The sequence below is a fragment of the Taudactylus pleione genome, unplaced genomic scaffold, assembly GCF_031769625.1.
Source record: "Taudactylus pleione unplaced genomic scaffold, aTauple2 ptg000310l, whole genome shotgun sequence".
Classification (NCBI taxonomy): domain Eukaryota; kingdom Metazoa; phylum Chordata; class Amphibia; order Anura; family Myobatrachidae; genus Taudactylus; species Taudactylus pleione.
The window spans coordinates 1,062,598-1,076,017 of record NW_028284711.1 but is presented as its reverse complement, the minus strand read 5'-3'; positions in this window follow the sequence as shown (position 1 = coordinate 1,076,017).

Sequence of the window (13,420 nt, the reverse complement as noted above, 5' to 3'; positions counted from 1 at the left end):
CCTCTCTAGTTGAGCTGCGGCAGGTCCTAATGACCGCTGGCCCAATCCTGCCTGTCAGAAGCAGGAGGGAGGCAGCACAGGAGCGCACTCCAACCAACGAACTTTGATAATTTTTCCTTGCACACCATAGAGCTACGCGCAGGTTTTTCCCTCCTGTAATTACCTGCGCTGCGCGTTAATTGTATCTACCCCCTAGACTGCTAAGTGAGTGACAATTGATGTTAGCTGCCCTTAATGACTCAGTGCCCTGGGAAGGGCGGACTGAAAAGATCAGAGTCACTGACTGGGAGGGGGGAGCGCACAGGAGATCATGGAGGATCATGTAGGGAGAGAGCCAAGAGGGCGGAGGGCCCTGCTCGTGAGATCTTACAGTCTAGAAGGAATCCATATTTTGGACACCAGTGCACTGCAGACTTGCATAATGATAAAAGACAACTTCCATTACCCAAATCAGAATATCTGGTGCACGCATGGATTTTTGAAAAAAAAAAAAATAATAATAATAATAAAAAAAAGGAACAATATTCTCCTTTAAACCTGACGGGGTTCTATATTGATGATGCACCGACTGACTGCTGATGGAATCGTGAAGACTTTGATGAATGCAGAGAAAGTTCTCTATGTGCTGATAAAATATAACAGGTCACCGGTGTACATCGGATTTAGGTCATTAGTGGAGGCTCCGCACTCCGCAGACTTTCAGAGCTGCTCTCTCTTTTTCCCCAGACATGCTCCAGGAAGCGCTAATGCTCACAGCAGGAGAGCGACCTTCCAGTTGTGGCTGATGGAAATAGCGTACAGTATGTCTTACTAAATAAATGAGGGAACCCTGGTTCCATAGAGCAATACCCTCATTAAGCTCACGCTCTTGTGTAAGCTTCTGTTTAAATGACTTGTTTTATCTACGGCACGTGACCGACGACACGAGAGGACCTATCTGCTGCAAATCTGTTGAATATTGTCACCTGCTTTGTATTTAATGCACGGTGCAAAGCATGGAGAGTATAACAATCCGCTGACTAAATGTAATGACACAAATATACTAAACAGTTGTTATATAAAGAAAAAAAAAAAAGTTATTGTCTTCCACCAAATACGCTGCAGAGATATTTCTTTAAAAAAATATATTAAATAAGTTGCAGAAAGACGATGTTGAAAATAAAAATGTTGAATATTGGATGATAATTTCATTTTTCTAATGTTGTAAAATATAAGGTGTTGTGCAGCATGTGAGCCAAAATCCTGATCTTATTGACTGATCCACAAGATTTCATAAGCAGCCAATGAGAATAAAAACGTATTAACGAGCTGTTAACCCGGTGCTGCTAAAGGCCCCAATACACGGGGCGATTTTTCACACGATATGGCCGTTTTCGACTGATCGTAGCGACCAATCGTGTAAAAAATTGCATTTTCCAGACGATTACGATGCCAATGCTCGTCCCCGCAGTCGTGTATCGGCATCGTAGATCAGATGCTTTTGCAGAAGGATTTCGACAGATCAGTACGATGTGACACATTTTAATATATCGGATCGTATGGTCGTTTGTACAATCGTACCATTTCTAAGTACAAATCGTACAGAGGGCCTGATTCAGAGCCGGACGCTCTGACCAGAGCGCTCGCTCTGAATCAGTGCCCTCCTACCTGAAAATGGAGCGGCCCACAGCATATGCGAGTGGCTTGCGACGAGACCATGCGGTAGGGTCTCGGTGACCGCAAGCCCTGGAGTGATTTTGGCTAGTGATGTCAGTGGGGCCGGACCCAGACGGTAGGTGTTCCCATGGCACGCCCACCAGAGGGGGCGTGCTGTCAGTCACCATCGACAGCACGCCCCCTTTGGTGCGAGACCTGGAGCGACAGCTTGGCTGTCGCTGTCCAGGTCTCGCGCATGCACACGACGGAGCTCCCTCCATCGTGCGCATGCACATTGGGGTAACATCGACCCACTTGCGAGCGTTCTGCGCTCGTGGGCGGGTCTGAATGACCCCCAGAGGCCCTGATTCAGAGCCAGTCCTTGGCCGCTCGCATAGCTGTGGGTGACCACCCACAGCTATAGCGAGTGGCCAAAATGATGGTCGCGATGGTGAAGACCATCACGACCATCGGGCTTACGACGAGACCCTGAGGTAGGGTCTCGCTGCCGCAAGCCCAGGAGTGCTTTTGGCTCTATCAGAGCCAAAAGCACTCTCACTGACATCACTAGCGATGTCAGTGGGGCCGGACCCAGACGGTAGGCGTTCCCTTGGGAACGCCTCCGTCTGGGCAGCCACACCCCCAGCACGCCCACCAAAGGGGGCGTGCTGTCAATCACCATCGACAGCACGCCCCCTTTGGTGCGAGACCCTTAACGACGACTTGGCCGTCGTTATTTGGGTCTCGCGCATGCGCACGACGGAACCGCCTCCGTCGTGCGCATGCGCACTTGGGCACCATCGACCCGCTTGCGAGTGGTCAGCACTCGCGAGCGGGTCAGAATCAGGCCCAGAACGTCAAGGGAAGAATTTTCAGGGTAATCGTATGCGAGAACAGATACAAGTCGCCCCGTGTAGCGGCACCTTTAGGAATGGGTATCTGGGTTATTATTGTTTGTTGGAGGCTTTTATGCCTAGTACAGGGCAGGTACAAGTAATCTCTGATGACAATGGCTAGTAGCAACACCATATGCTGACATGGGCACATCTCCCAGTGCAATAGCTTCACATATGGGTGAATGACACATTATTCCTGTACGTGTTTCCTTTGAGCAATGATGTACTGTACTCCCAACTGTGCATCAGACCCAAAGAGATGTCATAATAATAGGCCTGATTCACCAAAGATCACAAGTGCGATTACGCACGAAGATGGACGATTGTTGCCTTCTGCACATGCATATGGTATGCAGTGCGAGAACACTCCACTGCGATCGGGACTGCGATCGCAGTGACTATGCAGACCCATGGCAGATTGATTGACAGGAAGTACCATTTGGGGGAGGTGACAGGGTGGTCCGCCAAATGCAGGCGTTCCAGTGCGTTTGAATGCCGTTACAGTGGCGTGCATAAATTAGCTACTGCGATGCCAGACGCAGCCTAAGCTCTCACTGCGTACCGGTAGGTTAGCAATTCCTGAGCAAGTGTGCGTGAGGCTGCGATGGTACTCGATGTTACCGTTGGTTTCACAGTCTTGCTAAGTATTACGGAGGTGTGTAAGGTAAGGTGGACGTCCTTATATTGTGCTGCGATGGCATAGTGATCGCAGTGGATTAACATATCATCGCAGTGCGACTGTGGGCCTGATTCAGACCCAGTCACTAAGCTGCGCTCGCTCGCTAGGGGCGATTATCGCACATCTGCATATGCGTCAAAGTACGCATGCGCGAACCAGTCATTGCGGCCGGTAAATCGTGCGCTCATAGTACACAGAGTGGACGCTACTTTGAGTGACAGATAGCGCCGTTTGTGGGTGGTGACAGGGGAAGGTGCTTGTGAATGGGGGGGTGGATGTGCGAGCGCAGGCGTGTCTGACCGTCAGAACGGCGTTTAATGGGTGCGCATAATTAGCAAAGTAACGTCATTGTACACGTCACTTGGTTGTGTTTTTCCCTCAATTGATCGCAGTGCTTGCGGTGAGGTAGGGGCTATCTCAAGCGCTGCGTGCAGCTCCGATGGGTCGCGATGTTCCCGATTAATCATACACTTCCTGGAGATGACGTGTTCTAAGAGAGAGAGGTGGGCGGCTTTATACTCCTTCGTACGCTCACTGCCGTCGCCCTCTAAGACATAGAGGGCGTCCTTAAGCCAGACAGTGCGATCGCGGGATTTGCATAACCGGCCCCTTTTGGCAGCGAGCGAGCGCAGCTTAGCGACCGTGTCTGTGTGTGTAATCACAGCCGCAGTCGCATCTGCGATCCGTACTGAATTAGGCCCAATGTTATTTATGTAGCAATTTTCTCCCAGTAGGGCGCCATTTGCAAATTATAAAGCGCATGATCCAACACTGGGCCTGATTCAGAGCCGCTCGTTCGCTCCGAGCGATGTTTGCCCAACTGCGCATGCGTACGGATCGTTATACGCATGCGCGAACCAGTCAGTGCGGTCGAAATTGAAGTAGTGGACACAGCCCCTATTAACAACAGCAGCACAGCACAACACAGCCAGCCCCTATGGACTTTGAAGTAGTGGATAACAGCAGCGCAGCACAGCACAGCACAACACTACTCTGCACTACACTACACTACACTACACAGCCCAGCCAGCCCTAACTCCCACCCTCCCTCTTCACTGTCCACAGCCGAGTGAGAAAATGGCGCTGACGCGGGTACCTTATATAGGATCCAAAACCCGCGAGACCCGGAAGGCGGGATGATGACGTTTTGCCTCGATTTCAGATCCGAGTCAGGCGGGAAAAGTCGAGCCTGACTCGGATCTGACTCGGATCAGGGGGGCTCGGGGGGGTTTGGATTTCAGAAATCCGAACCCGCTCACCCCTAATAAAGGGTTTGATGAGTTCGGTGTGGAAGAACGTGACTGGCCTGCACAGAGCCCTGACCATCGTGCACCTTTGGGATGAACTGGAATGGAGATTGTGAGCCAGGTCTTCTGGTCCATCATCAGTGCCTGACCTCATAAATGCTCTACAGAATGAATGGGCATAAATTCACACTCCAAAATCCTTCCAAGAAGAGTGGAAGCTGTTGTAGCTGCAAAAGGGGGACCAACTCCATATTAAAGTATTTGTGTTTGAATACAATGTCATTACAGTCCCTGTTGGGGTAATGGTCAGGCATCCAAATACTTTTGTCCATACAGTGTGTATATGTTTATATATGTTATCAATTATGCACCTAAGCATAATCCGTACCCACACATCAATACCCAGGACCTCAATGTGCTGTATAGTGCCCGGGCACTTTTGTAGAAAGGACACCCTCCATTTACCGCACAGCTCTGAGGACTGGAACAGTAAGCAAGAGAATAAAAGAGTTTATAGAAAGGAAGAGGTGGATTGTCACCTAGCTACATGTTTGTTTGGGACCCGTGCCAGTATGTTGTCCTCTCTCAGCCTAGTAGGGGCTCACCCCAGGGCGTCTGCAATGAGAAGAAATCAGGCTGAACGACTGAGACGTTTGCCAGCTTTTCTGTCTACACTAGGACAGCAGATCAGTCAGTTCTTCCTTGGTGTGATTACTCAGCTACGGGGAAGATACATTGAAGTGTGACAAGGATAAGAATATGACAAAAGCATACAGTATACCAGTATTGTGAGCAGCAACGGGGATAATTAATAAGGGCTGGGGGACACTAGGAAATGGAATTCTATAACTAAAAGAATATTGTTCATGCACCAAAGCAGTGAATACTTTGCCTGTGGCATAGCAAACCATAAATAATAAATACTCTGCCTATCAGACCCTACTTTCATCATATACAGCCTTTTCGTCCAGCACGTACTGTACATCCATCATAGCCACTGCGTGAGGCCACAATGCTGTCCATAGTATACAGTCACATGGCCGGAGTAACCAACCAGTACCCGTGAATTACAGCTGCCTCATGCCACCAGAATAACCAACCAGTACCCGTGTATTACAGCTGCCTCATGCCACCAGAATAACCAACCAGTACCCGTGTATTACAGCTGCCTCGTGCCACCAGATCTCGTTGCACTCTTGTATTGCTTCTGAGCCTATCCAAGGGCCACGTCTGATGGGACGACCCCCAGTGCTGCACGTTTGCCAGAGACCCCTCCTTCAGTGTCAGTTAGAAGGCTGCACTGCGGGCTGATTCAGCAAGGAACGCACGAATGCAGACGCACGCAACTGGCCGCTGCGAGAATATGCTAATGACTATACCCACGGCAATTGCAGACGGCCGGCACTACATAATGCCGCCCCCTTTACCCTCCGCTAACATCCGTACTGATGCGCAAGGCTGATAAAACATCGGGACATCGAATAACATCGGATCCGCACGCAGACTAAAGGTAGACCTGACCCTGCCGCCGGAGTTGAGAGACTTCCTGCACGCAGGGGGACGCCAGGCTGCGTCTGGCTTCTCAGTGGCTAATTTATGCACGGCCCTGTAACGGGGTGCGAACTGCGAACGCACTGGCACGCCTGCGTTTGGCCGACCACTCCCCGTATCCACCCACAAACGGCACTTCCTGTCAATCACTTTTCCCTGGGTCTGACTATTCACTGCGCTCGCTCTTGCGGACGCAGTGAGAGGTTTGCGCATGTGCACTGCAACCCAGACCCATGCGCAGATTGCGAACATCGGCCGATTGCGTGCGTCTGCATCCATGCGTTCCTTGTTGAATCAGGCCCTGTCCTTCTAATAAGTGATGAACTGAAAATGACAAACATCAATACCTCAGAGTACAGGATGTTCCCAGCGCTTACAACTAATTACTTTTTAGGAACTCATTTATATCTGCTGCTTCTCCCTTTGGGGTCGAGGCCAGACGCTTCCCTAGAGAGCACTTGTAGCACAGGACCTTGCAGTGAATGAGGTTCCCTGAATCACAGTGATGTCTGTGGCCGTGCTGCCATTTATACCCCTTTTACACCAGAGCAAAAACCTGGGTTTTTGCTGGGTCTACCCGGGTCGCAGCTCAGTGTAAAAGGGTCCCTGAAAAATAACCTGGGTCAAGTGACCCTGCAATCCAACCCAGGTAGCTACCAGGGTTGGAGCCAGGATGGACCCAGGTAATGGTGCAGTGTAAACGGTGCAACCCGGGTTATCCGACCTTGGTCATGCCTAAAATGAGCTGATTGGTGGTTGTGGAGCATTCACCTCCCACTTTTTATGACCTCACAGGTTTACCAGGGCAGACCTGAGTTCAGTGTGAACAGGGCTGACCTGGGAGTAACCCAGATCAAAGGTGCAGTGTAAATGGGTCGGACCTGGGTTTTTGGTGGAAAAGAGGTATTAGAGGCACTTGTGATTATTCCTAGGACGTTCTTCTCCTACAGCACGTCTTTCACTTAGGGGCATATTCAATAGGCTGCACCTGCGAGGTTTATCCTGCAGGTGCGGGTTTTTTGCTATTCTATTAGGTGCGTGGTTTTTTATTAAACACGCTTCAGGAGGTTTTTTTCCACGCACCTCCTGAGCAAGCGTGATTTCTCCTAAAATCGTTGATTTTAGGTTAAATCACAGACACTTGCTCTGACACCCCCATAGCGCCCCCCCCTGAGGACTAATTAAGCAATTGGAAATATCCAATTAGCTTAATTAGTCCTTAATTGCTTACCTCCAGCAGCGCTGTCTTCTTCATCCTGCGTCGGGAGCCGGTGCTTCTGCAGCAGCGGTGAGTATTAGAGTGTGTGTGGTGTATGTAAGTGTCCATGAGTGTGCGTGTGCATGAGTGAGTGTGTGCGTGTCCCACTGTCACTGTGCCCTCGCAGTGCTAGTGTGGCCCCCCCCAGAATGGGCGTTGGGAGAACTACATCTCCCAGCAGCCCTTGCTCCTCCCACCAGCCCCTGGGACTCCCAGCAGCCCCCTCTCCAGTAAGAAGAGAGAGGGGAGGCCGCCGGGAGCCGTGGAGACTACGGGAGACCCCCGGTAAGGTAAGTGGTGTTTGTTTTTACAGTAAAAAATACGCGCCGTGGGGACTTCAGAACTGAAAACCCTGCGACCAGTATTTTTGTAATTGAATACCGCGGGTATCGGGAGCGCGCATACCCGCAGTATTTCTAAATTGGGCGCGAAGGGGCGCAAGGTTTTTACCTCACTAAACCTTGCGCCCAATTGGATATGCCCCTTAGAGCTGGAGGATATTCAGATGCCTCTAGGTTTCATTCAAGTAACCCTAGAAGCTTCCAATGGGCCAAACACAATACATTGGGATAAGTAGGAATGAAGACTGAAGACCATGGGCTCTATTTATTAACATTATTTTTACTAAAATAAAGTGAAAAAGGGTGTTTTGTGTTTTCACACCCTTTTCACATTATTTTAGTATCACCTATAGTTATTACAGGGCAATTGGAGTAGAATTCGTAAAATTCTACTCCAACCCCTAAGTATCATTTATTTTTACTATTCAGATCGCATTTCCCATAATTGTAATGGAAAATGTGATCTGCTTGGTAGTTACTAAAAATAAATTGTGAAAAAAATACCTAGGGAGGCCCTGTGATAATAACGCCACCTGGAGGTGGCGTTATCCAGGGTCTCTCCCGGTTACCGGACTCCTGCTCTGCTCTATCGGGGAGAGCAGATCCGGGAGTCGGTCCCAGTAATCAGCTGTGTGGTCTAAACAGACCGCAAGCTGATACACTGCAAAAAAAAATAAAAAATTGTAAATAATTTTTTTACTTACCTCACTCCAGGGACCGGTGATCGGGTCTCCGGTGATATCTCCCCTCCGGTCAGCTGGTCTCCCACAGTGCACTGCGGGCCGGTCATCAGGTGATCGGGTCCCAGTGCAGTATGGGATATCACCTGATCTGACGGATGGAGGACATCACCGGAGGCCCGCATCATGCAGGTAAGTGCTATTAAGGGAGGGGGGGGTCGCGGGAGGGGGAGGGTGGTCACGGGGGGTCCACGATCGTGGGAGTGGGGCTTAGAATCGGGGGCGGGGCTCAGCGCCGGGGGGGGTAGCAGCGGAAGCCAGTGGGCGCATGCGCGGGCACTTTGTCACAGTATTTTTTGCGAAAATACCATGACTAGTGTGCAGAGGGGATTCGCAGGGACAGAGCTTTATCACAAGCTCTGTCCCTGCAAGGGATTTGTAGTAAATCCCTTTGATATTGCCTGAATTCGCAACGCGAATTCAGTCGATAATATCACACTACAATCTGCATTCAATATGCGGATTGTAGTAAATAGAGCCCTATATAACAAAAGTAAAGTCTTTCCTGAGTCAGCAACTGACACAACTCATTGCCTGAAAGTCCCAGCATGATGGCCTATTGCCGGTGGTTTAAGTTTACTATCACTCTTATCCGTGCCCTGCTTGTCACAGTCCCCAGCTGACATCATAACCAATGAAGAGAAAATGGCCGAACAGCAACTTGGGCACAAGGAGGTCAGATCTGGTCTTATTTGTCCCCCCGGGCGTGGGTCTATATTGGACGATGACCCCGTGGCTCAATTCTCAGGTCGAGCATCAGGATCAATTCATGTGAAACCACTTTTAGAAGCCATTTCCTGGTTGAATAGCCCTCTAGGAACGTTTCCATTCAAGTTTTTCAATTGGGGAATGATCTGCCAGGGGTGTCTGAAAGAGTGTACGAAGAAAGATGGTCACCTCTTCACTACATTGATTCACCAAGTTCAGTCACAGCAGAAGGAACAGGTGTGAACAATACTTCCGTCCTGTGCTTGGTGAACCTGTATACTGCATCGTGGGAGGTCCTAGGAGCCTCCGCTACCTCACACCTCCCATAGCTGATCTCACCTTGGAGATTGTTGCCATTATTTATGGAGATTCTGCCAGATGCCGAGGGACCAGTGACTACATCTAAATTAGCAAGGCAGACTACTGGTAACGGTGATCAGTTGGAGCATTCAGCAAGCTAGACCCTACCCACAGGTTGCCCCTCCTGGATAGCTACTGTTATTGTAAAGGTGCCCACACACATACAATCTGCACACGATCCCACGATGTGTGTGATTTCCCCTGAACTCTCCCCCGGCAGCTCCTACACACGATTTGGAGTAAAAAGCATAAGATCTATCGCGCTTCTTAACTTTTTTTTCCCCCGTGCATTTTGTCCCAGATTGTCAGATCTGCCCTACTGCACGTCAGATCTGAGGATGCGAAGTGCGACCAGCGGGGAAGCGCATCGCATCGTGAGTTAGGACTCACGATTTCCTTACGATTTGGCCATATTTTACACGATCTGTCATCACGATTCGTCGGAATCGGCCAGATCGTGTAAAATATCGCTATGTGTGTGGGCACCTTAAGTATCTCTCTCCATTTTCTCTCTCTCCAAGCTTTGATAAATCTCATTATCTCTCATCAGTTCATCTCTCTCCAATGTTTAATACATCTCCCCCAAAGAGAGAGAGAGAACAAGAACAAACAGCGGGTTTAATTTTTATATACACCTATAAGATATACACTGTTTAGTGAATGACAAAAACTTGTCCCGTGGAATAGGACTGACCAGTTCCATAATGCTTACCGCTCCCGCTCATGTTTGCGATTACCATAAACCTGTCCTTACCGTTCACGGATAATGACTGCTCTGAATTGGATAATGCTGGTGTTAAGTAGTTAAATATGTAGCATGTATTTCCCGTGAATCACTTGATGAGTGGGAGATGTGACGAGATGCTGGAATAATTTATATACATTCTATGTCTGTGACATATAGATCCAGAGGTTCATGATTCACCTCTATGAGGAAAAAGGCCCCGTCACAGAGAGAACAGTGATTCTAAACACTCACAGTCTTATTCAGCCTGCAGACAATAGAACCTTATAAGTCATAGTGTAAGTAATCAGCTGTAGCAGGGTCCATTCAGCATGTTGTGTGTAATACTCACAATCTCGGCCATTCATACAGGTGGCCGTAGGTGTCTCTATAACCTACAGTGAGTGAGCATAGAGTGGGCACAGCGGCACATGCAGGATTTCTAGAGGGCGGTTTCCAAATGCTTGATTTTAAAGTGAGTGTGGCCAGTCCATGAAGAGGGAAGAATTAGCACTTAACCAGCTTTAATATGCGTCATACAAAGTATATTGTGTGTCATAGTCCCAGCATATAGAGGACCAGCAATCATAGTAAGCCATTATATGCGGCAGTAGGGCCATCCTGCCTGAGCTGAATGTTTTTATTTTAGATGTGGGCTCCATTTCAGAGCATTGGAGCAAGTCTGGGGGAGCAGCAGAATAAGCTAGCACTGCCCTGGACATATATGTGTACATATTGGGCTCTATAGCAGCACATCTCTAACAGTGAATGTTTTCCAGATCTCCTAGTTGGTGCACAGGTGTATTTATTACTGACTGAAACATGTTAAAAGGTAGTTGTGAGGTATTTTCTGTGCACTTTACCTTCATTATATTGTCTCCTAGAGGGCAAGAATAGTTGCAAAGCGGGGTAAGTTATGAACCACTAAAATTGCAGAGGTACGGTGCAAATACAGGGGTGGTGATTTTGCATTTTAGTAGACATGTCAGATTTTGCGCACAAATACACAAATGGAGGCACAGTGCACCCATCAAGACATAGGGAGCGACAAACTGTCACGTTTGACTTCGGGAGATCCCCTACTGAGGGGGTGAAAGCTGAGGTCCTGGGTTGAGAGAGGAATCGGAGGCGTGGGGCCTGTATATACGATCTCCTCATCTACGAGTATCGGATGTTGGCGAGACCTGACCAAAGGCGCGGAGTCTAACCTGCTGGGAGGTGTTCACCAGTGACCTCTCCAAGCGGCATATGGGTTTAAGCTGCACCCAGCAGGCAGGCCACGGCCCTTTGGTCAGGTATCAGATACCCGCGGGAATAGAGACAATACAACGATGGCCCAGAGACGCACTCCAGAAAGAAGTACTTCTGCACAAGTAGTTGGTTCTTCTAACTGTACGCAGCCAAGGTGTTTTTGACGCACTGCTGCACAAAGAGGTGGCACTTGTAACTGCACAAATGTAAGGTGTTCATTCGCACTGTTGTACAAGGAGATGACACTTGTAACTGTACGCAGGCAAGGTGTTTTTGACGCACTGCTGAACAAAGAGGTGGCACTTGTAACTGCACACATGTAAGGTGTTCATTCGCACTGTTGTACAAGGAGATGACACTTGTAACTGTACGCAGGCAAGGTGGTTATGACGCACTGTAGCACAAGGAGATGACACTTGTATTAGCACACAGGCAAGATGTTCAGACGCACTGTATCACAAGGAGATGACACTTGTATTAGCACACAGGCAAGATGTTCAGACGCACTGTTATGGTGCATACACATCTGACAAGTCTGACAAATCTGACCGTGTGTACGCTCCATTACACAAGGAGATGACACTTGTATTAGCACACAGGCAAGATATTCAGACGCACTGCTGCACTGAGAGATGACACTTGTATTAGCACACAGGTAAGGTGTTCAGACGCACTTCTGCACTGAGAGGTGGCACTTGTATTAGCACACAGGTAAGGTGTTCAGATGCACTGTTGCACCAGGAGATGACACGTGTATAAGCACACAGGCAAGATGTTCAGATGCACTGTTACACAAGGAGATGACACTTGTATTAGCACACAGGCAAGATGTTCAGACACACTGTAGCACAAGGAGGTGACACTTGTATTAGCACACAGGCAAGATGTTCAGACACACTGTAGCACAAGGAGGTGACACTTGTGTCTCAAGGGTATCACTGTAAGGGAACCTGGAACAAGGTGACTGCAAGTATACACAAGGTAGCGATAACGTTGCACAGGCAACTTCCTGCTGTCTGGAGACTGGCTTTATACCCTGAGGTAGCAGATAATTGGTGGACAGCGTCAGCTGACCACCACCATGCTACCATTGTGTAAAGGGTAGTCAGGTGATGAAGACTGTCATGGTTGCATCCATGACGGGAACCGTGGTAACCAAGGCACGGCACAGCTCATGGATGTCCACATGGCTCTTAGGCATAATGCTCAGCGCGTCACTTGCTGCCGCACCTGACGTCTGACCACCCGAGGGATCAGGGGAAGCCACAACCTGACACTACAGCAGTGACTCGAATAGCCCAGAGGATACTGCTGTGTACATACTAGATGACATATTGGGTGTAGAAGTGATCAACGGTATGTCGTAGCGGCGATACAGGTCGGCCACTGGGTGTTTTGGAAACGTCATCTGAACACGACGATCTGATTGGTCACAGTCCTCTGAACAGACATATCATTCAGAGAACAACAATGGCTGTTTTTGTGTTTATGAACGTTATCGTGAGGGCTTGATCGCTAGGGAAATCGTCAGGTCGGTTGGGGCGGCAGTTACATCATTCAAGTGTGTATCCCACAGGAGCAGAGACTGTAGTACAGACGTGTAACTATATATCACCACCCTTGCTCCTTGCATCCTGCAGAAACCAATTAAACTTATAGCAGCTGCTTTCAACAACATCACCCGCTGCAGTATTGAAGAGCCCACTGGGGAAATACAGTGGTAGGGGCCCATACTTAAGGGGAATGGCCAGCCACTACAGAGGATTGGCTAATCATTAGCGTATGATCTGGACCTCTTTAGAAATATATATATATAGTATATACTACTTTATATACTGATAGTGCATGCAAGAGACTGTACCAGATTGATAACAGCAATGCACTACGGTGAATACACCACAGTCCTCGGAATGCAGTTTAATGTAACATAATATATGTACAGTATAATAATGAAGCACTTGATGGTGATCCTATCGAGATAGCCCACATTAATACCCTGTGCATGTGATAGGGGACCCTGGGACTGATCA